We start from the raw sequence: 17,284 nt of genomic DNA on the forward strand, positions 1-17,284 counted from the left end.
CAGACCTTACACTCCTCACAAAAATTAACTCAAAATGGATCATAGCCTTAGTGTAAAATGTAAAACTGTAAAACTCCTAGAAGATAACATAGGAGAAAAACTAGATGAGCTCGGGCATGGTGATGGCATTTTAGACACAATACCACAGGCTTGATCCTTGATAGAAAAGATTGGTAAAATGGATTCATTAAAATTAAAACCTTCTGTTCTGTGAAAGACCATATCAAGAGAACAAGAAGACAAGCCCCAGACTGGGAGAAACATTTGCAAAAGACACCGCTTTTAAAGGACCCTTATCCAAGATATACAAAAAACTCTTAAAAGCCAACAATAAGAAAAGAAATTACCTGATAAAAAATGTGCCAAATACCTTAACAGACACCTCCCCAAAGAAGATATACCGATGGCAGGAAGCATATGAAAAGATATTCCATATCGTATGTCATCCGGGAAATTCAAATTAAAAAAACAATGACATAGTGCTGGCCGGGTAGCATAGTGGTCAAGTTTGCACTTCGGTGGCCCATGGTTCATGGGTTTGATCCATGGTGCAGACTGACACATTGCTCATCAAGCCACACTGTGGCAGCATCTCACGGAAAAGAATAGAGAAAGACAGCAACAGATGTTAGCTCAGGAACAATCATCCTCATCAAAAAAAAAAAAAAAAATGAGATACCAGTACAGATTTATTAGAATGGCTAAAATCAGGAAGACTAACCACATCATTGTCAGAGCAGATGTGGAGCAACAGGAACTCTCATACACTGCTGATGGGAATGCAAAATGACAAAACTGCTTTGGAAGACAGTTTCGTGGTTTCTTACAAAATTAAATATACTCTTACCATATAATCCAGCAATTGTGCTGCTTGATCTTTAACCAAATGAGTTTTATGTCCACACAAAAACCTTTATTAATGCAGTAGCTTTATTCATAATTGTGAAAACCTGGGAGCAAACAAGATGTCCTTCAGTAGGTGAATGGATAAACTGTGGTACATCCAGACAATGGAATATTATTCAGCCATAAAAAGAAATGAGCTATCAAGCCATAAAATGGCAAGAAGGAAACTCCAGTGCATACTATTAGGTGAAAAAAGCCTATCTGAAAGGTGATAAACTGTATGATTCCAAGTGTATGTCATTCTGGAAAAGGCAAAATTATGGAGACAAATGAAAAAATCAGTGATTGCTAGGGGTAGAGTGCAGGCTGAGGGAGAGACATGAATGGGCAGAGCACAGAGATTTTTAGGGCAGTGAAAATATTCTGTATGACAATATAATGATGGACATATTTCATTAAACTTTTGTTCACACCCATAGAATGTACAACATCAAAAGTGAATCATAGGGTAAACTGTGAACTTCGGATGGTTATGACATGTCAATGCAGATTCATCCTTGGTAAAAAAAAATGTAGCCTTCTGGTGAGTGATGTTATTCATGGGGAAACTATACACCGTGGAGCAGGAAGTGTATGGGAAATCTCGGTACCTCCTCAATCTTGTGGCAAGCCTAAAACTACTCTAAAAAATTTCTCTTGAAAAGTCAATTGAACAATATGAATGAATTTACTTCAACTTTCTATTGCATCCCATTGTTCCATATGTCTAATACTCATGCCAGTACCACACTGTTTTTCTTTATCACTCTAGATATGTAGTCTGTGTTAAAATTTGAACATGTGAATCCTCCAACTTTGTTCTTCTCTTTCAATACTATGTTGGCTATCCTGGGCCTTTTGCCTCTCCAAATGAATTTTAGAATATCAATATTCACAAAATAACGCTAGAATTTGGATTGGGATTGCATCGAATCTTCTGGTCAAATTGGGAATAATTGACTCTGGACAATATTGAGTCTTCCTGTTCATGAACATGTAATATCTATCTATTTATGTCGTTCTTCAATTTCATTAATAAGAGTTCTGTAGTTTTCCTCATACAGGTTTTGTACATATTTTGTTTGATTTATACTTAAGTATTTCAATATGCTTGGTGCTAATGTGAATGATATTGTGTTTTTAATTTCAAAATTCACTTGTTCATTGATGATATATAGGAAAGCAATTGACTTTTGCTAACACACTTAGTATTCTGCAACTTTTCTGTAATAACTTATTAGTTCCAGGTGTTATTCTTGTCAATTCTTTTGTATTTTCTATATAGCTGATGATGTCACCTGCAAAGAGAGTTTTATTCCTTCCTTCCCAATTTCTGTGTATTTTATTTCCTTTTCTTGTTTTATTATACTGGCTAGAAATTCCAGTGCGATGTTGAAAAGGAGTGGTGAAAGGAACACCCTAGCCTTGTACCTGATGAGTGGGATAATTTTCTCACCATTAATTATGATCATAACTGTAGGGGTTTTGTAGGCATTCTTTACCAAGTTGAGGAAGGCCCTCTCAATTCTTAGTTTACTGACAGTTTTTGTTGTGAATGAGTGTTTGCTTTTGTCAAATAGTTTTTACTGTAACTTTTGATATGATCATGTGATGGATTAATTGAGTGTTGAACCATCCTTGCATTCCTGGGATAAATGTCACTTGGTCGTGGAGTATAATTCTTTTTAGACATTGTAGGATGGGTTTGCTAATATTTTGTTACAGGTTTTTGCATGTATGCCAATGAGAGATATGAGTCTGTAGTTTTCTTTTCTTGTGATGCCTTTTACTGCTTCTACTGTTAGGGTAATGCTGATCTTATCAAATGAGTTAGGAAGTATTCTCACTGCTCCTATCCTCTGAAAGAGATTGTAGAGAATTGGTATAATTTCTTTCTTTAATGTTTTGTATAATTCGTCAGAGAAAACATCTGGACCTAGTGTTATCTGTTTTGGAAGGTTATTAATTATTGATTCAATTTCTTTAACTGACATACGCCTATTCAGAACATCTATTTCTTTTTGTGTGAATTTTGGCATACTGGTCCTTTCAAGGAATTTTTCCATTCCATCTAGGTTACCAAATTTCTGGGCTGTAAGCTGCTAATAGAATTTTTTTTATTGTCCTTTTGATGCCAGTGGGATCTATAGCAGTCTCCACTTTCATTTCTCATATTAGTAATTTGTGCCCTCTCACTTTTTTCTTAGTCTGGCTAGAGGCTTAACAATTTCATCATCCTTTTCAAAGAGCCAGCTTTTGATTTCATTCATTTTCTCCTTAGGTTTCTTGTTTTCAATTTCATTGATTTCTTCTAATTCTTATTATTTCTTTGCTTCTGCTCACTTTTATGGAAGTTCCTCTTCTTTTCCTAATTTCCCAAGGTGGAAATTAGGATGATTGACTTTACATTCCTCTTTTCAAATACATGCATTCAATGCTAAAAAATTCCTTCTAAGCGCTACTTTTGGTGCGTCCACAATTTTTGAAAGGTTGCATGTTCATTTTTATTTAAAGATATTTTAAAATTTCTCTTGAGACTTCTTTGATCTATGTTTTATTTAGAAGTGTCTCTCTTACTCTTCCTGTATTTTAGTGTTTTCCAGTTATCTTTTTGTTATTGACTTCTAGTATAATTTTACTGTGGCCTGAGAATAGACATTGTATGGTTTTTATTCTTTTAAATTTGTGAAGGTGTGCTTTATGGCCCAGTCTGTGTTCCATCTTGGAGAACGTTCCACGTGAGCTTAGGAAGAATGTGTATTCTACTATTGTTGGATGAAGCAATCTAAAGATGTCCATTATATCCACTTGATTGATGGTGTTGTTGAGTTAATCTATGTCCTTACTGATTTTCTGCCTGCTGGAAAAGTCCGTTTCTTATTGAGGGGTGTTGAAGTCTCCAATTATGATAGTGGAACCATCTGTTTCTCATTGCAGTTCTGTCAGTATCTCCCTCATTTAGTTTAAACCTCCTTTGTTATGTGCAAACACGTTAAGGATTGTTAGGTGTTTTGAGAGAACTGATTGCTTTACCATCATGTAATGTCCTTCTTCATCCCCGATAACTTACCTCACTTTGAAGTAGACTGTTTCTGAAATTAATATAGCTACTTCTGCTTTTTTTGATTAGTTTGAGCATTGTATAGTTTTCTCCTTCCATTTACTTTTAACCTATATCTAGCTTTAATTGAGAATGAGTTTCTTGTAAACAGCATATGATTGGGTCATGTTTTTAATGCACTCTGATAACCTCTGTTTTTCACTTTTAGACCAAATAAATAATGACTAAATAATAATTTATACCATTGATTATTCAAGTTTATTTAAGTAGACCATTGCTTATTCAAAGATCATTCATAGGGATTCAAAGTACTATTGATATCATTGCATTAATATCTACAATTTATTGCCCTTGTTCTTTGTTTCTACTTTTGTCTTCCACTCTTTTTCTGCCTTTTGTGGTTTGAATTGACCACTTTATAGGACTGTTTTCTCTCTTTTCTAAGCATATCAGTTATACGTCTTTTTTACCTTTTTTTTACTAGCTGTGTTGAGGTTTGCCACAAATATTTACAACAACTCTATGCCAATTTTCAAATAAAGCTTTACTAATTCATGGATAGTGTGTGTATGTTATAATAACAAAATAATCCTAATTCCTTCCACCCTCCCCTTGTATCATTGCTGTCATTCATTTCACTCATATATAAGCATTCATAAGCATATATATGTATGCTATGTACATAGCATATATAGCTGATATATACATATACCACGTAGCATACCTAACCAAATACATTTTTGGTATTATCACTTTGAACAAACTGTTATCTGTTAGGTCAATTAAGAAAAATAACAATAAAACTTTTTGTTTCATCCTTGCTTGTTCTCTCTTCAATGTTCTTTCTTTCTTTATGTAGACCTGAACTTCTGACCTACATTATTTTCTTTCTCTCTAAAGAACTTCTTTTAACATTTCTTGTAATTCAAGTTTAATGTTGACAAATCGCCCAGTTTTTGTCAGAGAAAGTCTTTATTTCTCTTTTACTTTTTTTAATTTTATTTTTTATTAATGTTATGATAGATTACAACATTGTGAGATTTCAGTTGTACATTATTGTTAGTCATGTTGTGGGTACACCACTTCCCCCTTTGTGCCCTCCCCCACCCCCCTTTTTCCCTGGTAACCACCGATCAGATCTCCTTGTCAATATGTTAACTTCCACCTATGAGTGGAGTCATATAGAGTTCGTCTTTCTCTGACTGGCTTATTTCGCTTAACATAATACCCTCGAGGTCCATCCACGTTGCTGCGAATGGGCCTATTTTGTCTTTTTTTATGGCTGAGTAGTATTCCATTGTGTATATATACCATATCTTCTTTATCCAGTCATCACTTTCTGGGCATGTAGGTTGGTTCCACGTCTTGGCTATTGTAAATAATGCTGCCATGAACATAGGGGTGCAAGGAACTCTTGGGATTTCTGATTTCAGGTTCTTAGGATAGATACCCAGTAATGGGATGGCTGGGTCATAGGGTATTTCCATTTTTAACTTTTTGAGAAATCTCCATACTGTTTTCCATAGTGGCTGTACCAGTTTGCATTCCCACCAACAGTGTATGAGGGTTCCTTTTTCTCCACAACCTCTCCAACATTTGTCGCTCTTGGTTTTGGATGTTTTTGCCAATCTAACGAGTGTAAGGTGATACCTTAGTGTAGTTTGATTTGCATTTCCCTGATGATTAGCGATGATGAACATCTTTTCATGTGTCTATTGGCCATATTCATATCTTCTTTTGAGAAATGTCTGTTCATGTCCTCTGCCCATTTTTTGATCGGGTTGTTTGTTTTTTTGTTGTTAAGCCGTGTGAGTTCTTTGTATATTATGGAGATTAACCCTTTGTCGGATAAGTGGCTTGTAAATATTTTTTCCCAATTAGTGAGCTGTTTTTTGTTTCAATCCTGTTTTCCCTTGCCTTGAAGAAGCTCTTTAGTCTGATGAAGTCCCATTTGTTTATTCTTTCTATTGTTTCCCTCAACTGAGGAGTTATAGGGTCCGAAAAGATTCTTTTGAAACTGATGTCAAAGAGTGTACTGCCTATATTCTCTTCTAGAAGACTTATTGTTTCCGGCCTAATCTTTAGGTCTTTTATCCATTTTGAGTTTATTTTGGTGTGTGGTGAAAAAGAATGGTCAATTTTCAATCTTTTGCATGTGGCTGTCCAGTTTTCCCAGCTCCATTTGTTGAAGAGACTTTCTTTTCTCCATTGTAGACCCTCTGCTCCTTTGTTGAAGATTAGCTGTCCGTAGATGTGTGGTTTTATCTCTGGGCTTTCAATTCTGTTCCACTGATCTGTGGACCTGTTTTTGTACCAGTACCATGCTGTTTTGATCACTGTAGCTTTGTAGTATGTTTTGAAATCGGGGATTGTGATTCCGCCAGCTTTGTTTTTCTTGCTCAGGATTGCTTTAGCAATTCGCGGTCTTTTGTTGCCCCATATGAATTTTAGGATTCTTTGTTCAATTTCTGTAAAGAATGTTCTTGGGATTCTGATTGGGATAGCATTGAATCTGTAGATTGCTTTAGGTAGTATGGACATTTTACCTATGTTTATTCTTCCAATCCATGTGCATGGAATGTCTTTCCATCTCTTTATGTCGTTGTCAATTTCTTTCAAGAAAGTCTTGTAGTTTTCATTGTATAGATCCTTCACTTCCTTGGTTAAGTTTATCCCAAGGTATTTTATTCTTTTCGTTGCAATTGTGAATGGGATTGAGTCCTTGAGTTCTTTTTCTGTTAGTTCATTGTTAGTGTATAGAAAGGCTACTGATTTATGTATGTTGATTTTATACCCTGCTACTTTGCTGTAGTTGTTGATTATTTCTAATAGTTTTTCTATGAATTCTTTGGGGTTTTCTATATATAAGATCATGTCATCTGCAAACAGCGAGAGTTTTACTTCTTCACTGCCTGTTTCGATTCCTTTTATTTCTTCTTCCTGCCAAATTGCTCTGGCCAACACCTCCAGTACTACGTTGAATAGGAGTGGTGAAAGTGGGCACCCTTGTCTTGTTTCTGTCCTCAGATGGATAGCTTTCAGTTTTTGTCCATTGAGTATGATGTTGGCTGTGGGTTTGTCATATATGGCCTTTATTATGTTTAGGTACTTTCCTTCTATACCCATTTTATTGAGGGTTTTATCATAAATGGATGTTGGATCTTGTCGAATGATTTCTCTGCATCTATTGAGATGATCATGTGGTTTTTGCTTTTCATTTTGTTGATGTAGTGTATCACGTTGATTGACTTCTGGATGTTGAACCATCCCTGTGTCCCTGGTATAAATCCCACTTGATCATGGTGTATAATCTTTTTGATGTATTGCTGTATTGGGTTTGCCAAAATTTTGCTGAGGATTTTTGCATCTATGTTCATCAGTGATATTGGCCTGTAGTTGTCCTTGTCAGGTTTTGGGATCAGAGTGATGTTGGCTTCATAGAATGTGTTAGGGAGTACTCCATCTTCCTCAATTTTCTGGAATAGTTTGAGAAGAATAGGTATTAAGTCTTCTTTGAATGTTTGGTAGAATTCTCCAGAGAAACCGTCTGGTCCTGGACTCTTATTTTTGGGGAGGTTTTTGATTACCGTTTCTATTTCCTTACTTGTGATTGGCCTATTCAGATTCTCCATTTCTTCCTGATTCAGTTTGGGGAGGTTGTAGGAGTCTAGGAAGTTGTCCATTTCTTCTAGGTTGTTCAATTTGTTGGCATATACTCTCTTTTACTTTTGAAGGATAATTTTGCAAGATACAGAATTCTAGGTTGGTGATTCTTTCTCATAACACTTTCATTCCTCTCTCTTTTGATTGCATGGTTTCTGAGGATAGGGCAGATGTAATTCTTATGTTTGTTCCACTATAAGTAAGGTAAGGGCATTTTTTTCTGGCTTTAGAACTTTATCTTTGATCTGTTGTTTGAAAATAATATGCCTACGTGTGTATAATATGCCTATTTATATATATAGTATATATATAATACTTATCTGATTAATCTTCTCTAAGCTTTCAGAATCTGTGGTTTCATGTCAGGCATTATTTTAGGAAAATTCTTAGTCATTGCTATTTCAAATATTTCTTGTGTGCCTTTCTTTCTTTCTCCTCCTTCTGATATTGTCATGTGTATGTTAGAACTTTTGTATATATCCCACAGTCCTTGGATATTCATGTTCCTCTTTTTTAGTCTTTGTTCTCATTACTTTTCAGTTTTGGAGACTTTTACTGATATATCCTCTAGCTCAGAATTTCCTTCCTTAGCCATGTGAATCTACTAATATGTTAATCAAAGACATTCTTCATTTATGTTAGAATATTTCTATCTCTAGCCTTTCTTTCTAGTTCTTTCTCTGAATTTCCCTCTATCTGCTAACATTGTCCATCTGTTCTTGAATCAGGGTCCTTAGCATTTTAATCATATTTGTTTTAAATTCCTGGTCTGATAATTCAAGTGTCAGTGCCACGTCTGGTTGTGATGCTTGTTCTGTCTCTTCAAATGGTCTTTTTTTGCCTTTTGGTATGTCTTGTGATGTTCTTGTGATAGCTGGACATGATGTACCACGTAAAAGTAACTGCTGCAAATTGGTCTTTAGTAATGTCATGGTAAGATGTGGAGAAAGGAGCAGCATTCTATGGTCCTATAGTTAGGTCTCAGCCTTTTAGTGAGCATATGCCTTTGGACCGTGAACTTCACAAGCGTTTCTCAGTATTTCCTCTTCCTTTACGTGGGACTGGATGTCTGGCATGGGTTAGAGTTGGTTCTCTCACCATCTCTCTCAAGTTAGTTAGGCTCTGCTAACATCCTCAGCTGAGGCTCTGGTTAAGTAGTTTCTCCTGAGGGCAGACCTTGTTAAGAAGAACAGAGTACTCTAGTGTATTTCTAAATGGTTCCTTTTCTCATCTTCCTGCTGGAAGCATGAGGAGATTCTTCTCCAGTATTTACTATTGGAACTTGGTGAAGCTCCTGGAGGTACATCTCACAATATTGTGGGGGCTTCCCTATGACTGGGTCCCCTGTAGTTTTGAACTCTTAGACTTGTCCACACGGAGCCTCCCTCAGTCCGTCAATTACAGGTCAGGATTTCTTCCTCAGGCCGTTTTGTGTGCTGGTTTCTGCTTGTGAGTGTCTGCTCCAGAAGCGCGAGTGTCTGCGGTCACCAGTCTGTTTCTCCAGTCTTGGGGGCAGCAATCTTCCCCATGCCCCACCTCTCTTATGGATCTAAAAAGAGTTATTGATTATTCAGTCTTCAGCTTTTTACTTGTTGTTAGGATGAGTGGTGACTTCCTAGCTCCTTACGTATGGAACCAGAAAGTGGAAGTCTACCAATGTCTTTTCCAAGTTGGTTTCTAGCTGTGAGAATGCTAGGATGAAATAGAAAAGTTTATCTAGTTTTTTTAGGTTTTGATATGATTTTTACCATACGGGAAAAAGAGTCCTCCATAAGGGTTGTAGTAGTTTGCATTCCCATTAACAATGATGAGAGGGCCTTGGTCTCCACAGCCTTTCCAACAGAATGTGCCTTCAAGGTTTTTTAATTTCTTCAGATCTTGGATGGAGAGTGCAGATTTTTATTTGTATTTTTCTCAGTATACGTGAAATTGAACATCTTTTGTACATTTATCAATATTTTACAGTCATTATTGATATTGTAACTTGCTTATGGTGTCTGCCATGCAAATCTTTAGAAAAATTTCATTTTTGTCTGGTAATTACTCTTCTATTTATACCTTTGAAAATCTCATAGCTCTCTGCGTTGGTTTTTTTTTTTTTAATTTTTCTATTTAGTGTCTGCCTTGCCAGTGTTTCATGGTATCTTTTCCATCTGATCTATTCTGTATACACAATCAGTGAAGTCACTATACTCTTTTCTCTATCTTTTCTTTCTTTGATTTATAAATTCCTCTTTTTTTACTTTTTCATAGTATGTAAAATTTATATATTCTTTCATATTTTCTCCTCCTGATTTTTAGTATCCAATAAAAATTAAACATATTAAATGCTCACAATCAGTCCTTTTACAAGTTTTCCCAATAATCTCTTATTTTGACTCCAGGAGTTGATTCTCAATTCTCTTCTTCTTATACAAGTCTTGCATAGATGAAGACAACTATTTTCCGTATGCTTTTGTGGACGCTGTTGGCTGCCAGCGGCGGTTTTACGGTGTTCCTAGTGGTAGAGCGCCCTCTTCTGTCAGTAGAGCAAATTGTGGTTACTTCTAGGAGGTGATGTATGGGGGTGTGCGTGCGCCCGCGCATGTGTGTGCGTGTGTTCTATGATTTAATACTGTTTAGTTCTCTTTCGTATTGCATTATTATTCTAAAGATCCCCCATTTGCTTCTTTTATTCAGTATACTGTCTCTGAAGGATGCCTGTGTCCACCTGACTGTTCCTAATTTTTTATTTTCTTTTCACTGAGAAGTGATACCTTTTGAGACTTCAACCTTGACACTCATCTACTTTTAATTTTCTTCCCTGTAAACATGTCCTTTTCTACTGGGTCTTTTAGACTTTTTTTGCAGGAATGATGGGCTTTCTCTTTTTCAGGAGATTTTAGCTCAGTCTTAGGTTCCCAGTTCCCTTCTCTCTTTGCAGCTTTTCTTTTTTCTTCTATGGCCTCTCTTCCACCCCGTGCTCTCCCTCCACAAACTTGCTCTTTGCGAGAAGACTTGCTCGTTGCTCCTTGCCTGCGCTGAGAGTTCACAGAATAATCCTCCTAAAATTTGATGATATCTTTGTACATATAGGAAAAGAGAAGTTAGTGTTTTTTTCAGTCCTCTAATTATGCTGAGTACAAATGATTGATGTAGTTTTATTAGATCTTCTTGTTAATTACTATAGTGTTAGGATGATTCACAGAAAGCTTTAGCCCATTAACTTTGTGCTACCTGGAAATCAATGCATTTTTTAAAATATCGTTTTACTCACTGCTGATGGTGTATGTTTCTTAAAAAATAAACTTACTGAAGCATATTTTATATACCATGTAACTTACTCAATAAAAATGTAGACTCCAAGAATTTTTTTAATTTAAATTTACCAAGTAGTGAAACAATCACCATAATTCAATTTTAGAACATTTTTATCAACACAATGAGATTCCAAATGCCCATTTACTGTTAATTACCATTTGCCACACCTCACACTCCATCGAACCACTAACTTACTTTCTGCCTCTATAATTTTGCCTTTTCCAGGCATTTCATATAAATGGAATCATTCAATATGTCGCCTTTGTTACTGGCTTCTTTCACTTTGTATAATATTTTCAAGGTTCATCCATGTTTTAGCTCTTATAAGGAATTCATTTCTTTTTACTGTTGAATAATATTCCATTGATTGACATACCACGTTTATTTATCCATCCATTCATCAACTGTCGGACATTTGGCTTGTTTCCACTTTTTTGTTTTTCAGGAAGATTAGCTCCGAGCTAACATCTGCTGCCAATCCTCCTCCTTTTGCTGAGAAAGATTGGCCCTGAGCTCACATCTGTGCCCATCTCCCTCTATTTTATATGTGGGTCACCTGCCACAGCATGGCTTGGTGAGCAGTGTGTAGGACCGCACCCAGGATACTACCAGGTGAACTCTGGGTTGCTAAAGCAGAACACAGGAACTTAACTGTTTTGTCACTGGGTTAGCTCTGAGTTGTTTCCACTTTTTGACTATTATGAATATATTTAAGGATCCCACTGCCTTTTAACTAGGAGAATTATATTTAGGAATCCACACCTACACACATTACAAGAGAACTACAAATCAATAAATACAAAAAAGTGGCCTTAAGATCAGTCAGAACGAAACAACGATTATTAGACTATCATCTGACTCAGACTTTTACAATGGAACATCATGTCACTCTCAAACATAGATCCAAAAATCCTAAATAAAATCTTTTCTTGCAAAATAGGGCTGTGTATAAAAGTGCGCCAAATTATGACAATTTCTTTTACTAGCAATCTATGATTAATTTAGATTAGATATACATTGGTTTACCATACCAATGTGTTAAAATTTTGAAAATTATCTTATTTCAATAAAAAATTATAAAAGCTTTCAATGAAAGTAATCTATACTTGCCATATGAAATCAGAATGAGTTAAAATGATTCTGCATATAAATTTCAAAAATATCCCAAATTAAGTAATAAGTAGTTTTATGAATAATTACATATGTGATAAACTATGAAGAAAAGCAAGTGAATAATAAATAGAAAAATGAATTGAATGATTCCCTCTGAGATGGGAGGTGGATGTAAATTAAGGGAAGAATCTGATAGGGAGGCCTACAAAGATTCAGAAAGTGTTTTATTTTTTAACTTGGTTTCTGTTTAAAGGGATGTTTGCTTTGTTATGGACCTATAATAAAGCCATATAAATTATTTATCATAGTTTTTATGTTTGACATTTCATAGTAACATAATAAGAATGTCATTTTCAGTTGTGTCCTCTCTGATTATTTCTTTGTCGTCTGCGTTTTACACACTGATTGTAAGAAATACACAGGCCCCCATGTGGCTGCAACAGGAGACACAGTCCAATCTGTGCATCCAATGGCATCACCTCTGGTCATATCGTGTGTTTTCAGGGCATGTAGGAGAGAGGAAAATAGTGAACATTTGCTCTTTTGACTTATGGAAATAGTGTCAGTATACCAGCAACTACTGTTTTGCTCCTAATCTAGTAATCATATACACAGTACACAACTGCTCTATTTCTGTTAAACTAGAGAAAATATCCTCAAACTTTACCCTGGAACCTGCACTTCTGTTAGCTTTAGTTGTATGAGCTAATCCTGACTTGTTTGCAAATACTGAAATCAATTAACAGTGTTTAATTTAATATAACTTTTATAATTATGGGCGTATGTTGGAGATATTGCAGGTTTGGTTCCAGACCACCACAATAAGGCAAAAATTACAATAAAGGGGGTCACGCAAAATTTTTGCTTTCCCAGTGCATAGGAAAGTTATGTTTACACACTATTGTATTTTATAGAGTACAATAGCATTATGTCTAAAAAAACAATGTACATACCTTAATTAAAAATACTTTATTGCTGGGGCTGGCCTAGTAGTGTAGTGGTTAAGTTCGCGGGCTCTGATTTGGTACCCCATGGTACATGGGTTTGTAGGTTCGAATCCTGGGCACAGACCCAGCACCACTCATCAAGCCGCACTGTGGTGGCACCCCCACATAAAATAGGGGAAGACTGGCACAGATGTTAGCTCGGCGACAGTCTTCCTCAAGCAAAAAGAGGAAGATTGGCAACAGAAATTAGCTCAGGGACAATCTTCCCTACACACACGCACACGCACACACACACAGAAAATACTTTATTGCTAAAAAATGGTAACCATCCTCCGAGCCTCCAGGGAATCCTTATCTTTTTGATGGAAGAGAGTCAGGCCCCAGTGTCAATGGCTGCTGACTGATCAGGGTGGTGGTCACTGAGGGTTGGGGTGGCTGTGGCAATTTCTTTTCTTTTTTCTTTTTAAAGATTGGCACCTGAGCTCACAACTATTGCCAATCTTCTTTCCTTGTTTTTTCTTTTTTTCTGCTTTTTCTCCCCAAATCCCCCCCCCCCCCGTATATATATATATATATATTTTCTAGTTGTGGGTCCTTCTAGTTGTGATATGTGGGACACTGCCACAGCATGGCCTGAGGAGTGGTGCCATGTCTGGGCCAAGGATCAGAAATGGCAAAACCCTGGGCCACTGAAGCAGAGGACAAGAACTTAACCACTCAGCCATGGGGCCAGCCCCAGCAATTTCTTAAAATAAGATAACAATGAAGTTTGCCACATCAATTGACTCTTCCTTTCACGAATGATATCTCTGTAGCATGTGATGGTGTTTCAAAGCATTTTAAGCGCAAGAGAACTTCTTTCAAAATTGGAGTCGATCTTCTCCAACCCTGCTGCTGTTTTATCAACTAAGTTTACGTAATATTCTAAATCTTTTGTCAGTTCAACAGTTTTCACAGCATCTTCATCAGGAATACATTCCATCTCAAGAAACCTCTTTTTTCGCTCAACCATAAGAAGCAACTCCTCATCTATTAAAGTTTTATCTTGAGATCACAGCATGTCAGTCACTTCTTCAGGCTCCACTTCTCATTCTAGTTCTCTTCCTATTTCTACCACATCGGCAGCTACTTCCTCCACTGAAGTCTTGAACCCCTCAAAGTCATCCAGGAGGGTTTGAATGAATTTCATCCACTTCTGTTATTGTTGATATTTTGACTTCTTCCCGTGAATCATGAATGTTCTTAACAGCATCTAGAATGGTGAATCCTTTCTAGAAGCTTATCAATTTACTTTGCCCAGATCCCTCAGAGGAATCACCATCTATAACAGCTATAGCCTTACTAAATGTATTTCTTGGAAGTCAAAATTGTTCCTTGTTCCATAGGGTGTAGAATAAAAGTTGTGTTGGCAGGCAAAACTGAACATTAACGTCATGCACATCTCCATCAGAGCTCTTGGGTGACCAGGTGCATTGTCCATGAGCAGTAATATTTTGAAAGGAATCTTTTTTTCTGAGCAGTACGTTTTAACAGTGGGCTTAAAATATTTAGAAAGCCATGTTGTAAACAGATGTGCTGTCATCCAGGCTTCGTTGCTCCTTTTACAGAGCACAGGCTGAGTAGATTTACCATCATTCTTAAGGACCTAGGATGTTCATAATGGTAAATGAGCATTGGCTTCTACTTAAAGTCACCAGCTGCATTAGACTCTAACAAGAGATTCAGCCTGTCCTTTGAAACTTTGAAGAAAGGCAGTGACTTCTCCTCTCTCGCTATGAAAGTCTGAGATGACATCTTTTTCGAATACGACTGTTTTGTCTACATTGAAAATCTGCTGTTTAGTGTAGCCACCTTAATTAATGATCTTAGCTAGATCTTCTGCATAACTTGTTGCAGCTTCTACCTCAGCATCTGCTGCTTTACCTGTACTTTTATGTTGTTGTGACAGCTTCTGTCCTTAAACCTCATAAACCAACCTCTGCTAGCTTCAAAATTTTCTTCTGCAGCTTCTTCACCTCTCTCAGCCTTCAAAGAATTGAAGAGAGTTAGGGCCCGGTTCTGGATTAGGTGTTGGCTTAAGGGAATGTTGTGGCTGGTTTGATTTTCTATCTAGACCACTAAAACTTTCTCTACATCAGCAATAAGGCTGTTTTGTTCTCTTATCATTCATATGTTCGCTGAAGTGGCACTTTTAATTTCCTTCAGTAAATTTCCTTTGCATTCACAACTTGGCATATAATTTGGTACAAAAGCCCTAGCTTTCTGCCTATCCTGGCTTTCAACAGGCCTTCCTCAGTAAGATTAATAATTTCTAGCTTTTGATTGAAAGTGAGAAACATGAGACTCTTCCTTTAACTTGAACACTTAGAGGCCATTGTAGGATTATTAATTGGCCTAATTTCAAGATTGTTGTGTCTAAGGGAATGGGGAGGCCCAAGGACAGGGAGAGACACAGGGGGTTAGCTGGTCGGTAGAGCAATCAAGACTCACAAAATTTATTGATAAAAGTTTGCTGTCACATATGGGCATAGCTCATGGCACCCCTAAACAATTACAACAGTAACAGCAAAGGTCACTGATCACAGATCACCATAGGAAATAAATAATAATGAAAAAGTTTGAAATATTGTGAGAATCACCAAAATGTGACAGAGACATGCAGTAAGCAAATGCTACTGGAAAAATGGTGCCGATAGACTTGGTTGAGTCAGGCCTGCCCCGCACCTCCAATATGTACACATGCAGGATCTGCAAAGTGTAATAAAGTGAAGTGCAACAAAGTGAGTTATGCGTATATCATTCCTATATAACTCTCTTCCCTTTTCGTCCTCTTTGTGCTCTTATTGTTATATATATTTACATCTGTAAGTGTAATATGTGTTAAACTCCACAATATGTCATTACAATTGTTACCATACTTTCTACATTTCTGTAACTGATTACTACGTTGCTCCCTCCCACTTCCATTATACTGTTATGGCAAATATAATGCACATATATGTGCCCCCCAATATATTATCTACATTTCTATACACGTTGTTTTGTACAATTGCTTATTAAATTAGTTAAGAGAATAACAATATACATTAATAGTGTACAGTATAATTAATAATTGCCTTTACCGTTGTTCTTTATTTGTTCATGTGGATTCCAATTACCATCTGGGATAATTTTCTTTCAGCCTAAAGGACATCCTTTAGTTGTTTTTGGAATGTGGATCTGTTAGCAATAATTCTTTTTTTTTTTTTTTACCTGGAAACCTTTTGTTACTTCAATTTTGAATGATAGCTTTACTGGGTATGAGGTTTTTGGTTGATAGGTTTTCCTTGAGCACTTTGATATGTTATCCCACTGCCTTCTGGCCCCATTGTTTCTGCTGAGATGCAGGCTGTCAATGATAGTGGGCTCTGGAGCCAGAGGTGGGGACAATGGCAAGCTTCTCGCTGAGTGCCACTCAAACTGTGGGATCTAAGCACTCAGTGCAGCAACATCAGTGCCATCAGGTTCGCTTGGCTTGCCTCTCCTGGTGTGGAATCATTGCCTCATGAGCTGGGGAAAGGCCGAAGGCATGTAGTATTCACGGTATGCCACACCCAAAAGGGAGCCTCCATTCTACAACCGGGAGTTGGGTGGAAGAAGGAAGCCCCACTTCTAGAATGTCCTCACTCAGGAATTAGCCAGCAACAGGCAGACAGGGGTGAAAAGAGACATGCTGACATCCTGCTCTGCCTTGGAAGGAAAGTCTCCAGCTGAGAGCTGGGTGAAGAGGAGGCCTGTGTTCGTGGCTAAAGCAGTCTGGAGTGGAGGCTCCACCTTGATGATCTAGGAAGGGACAAGGGAGGAGCATCTTGGTTCAAATCCTGCAGTCTTACCTTTTTATGAATTTTCATAGATTTATCAAATAGGTGTTTCTTCATTTGCTGTTTGCGCTTAAGACCATTTCCAGAGACTTTACTTGTTTTCTTTTAAATAATTTACACCAGTTTCACTGGAGAGTGGGTCAGCAAAACTCCTCATGCAGTCATTCCAGAAGCTGACTGCACTTCATGAGTTTTCACATAGATGCAAATTACTGTCTGCTTTCATCTAAAAAACTCCCACTGTTGTTTCTTGTAAGGCGAGGCCAAGGTGTTTTAGCAACAAATTCTCTTACCATGTCTGGCCCCAAGAAGGTCTTTATTTGGGCTTCATTTTGATAAGATCATTATTCTGGTGTAAAGTTTGGTTGAAATTTTTTTCATTTGTTACTTGAAATATGTTATGCCAGTGCTTTTGGCCTCCATATTTTCTGATGATTGTTAGCTGTTAATTAAAT

Source organism: Equus caballus, chromosome 14 (genome assembly GCF_041296265.1).
Source record: "Equus caballus isolate H_3958 breed thoroughbred chromosome 14, TB-T2T, whole genome shotgun sequence".
Lineage (NCBI taxonomy): Eukaryota > Metazoa > Chordata > Mammalia > Perissodactyla > Equidae > Equus > Equus caballus.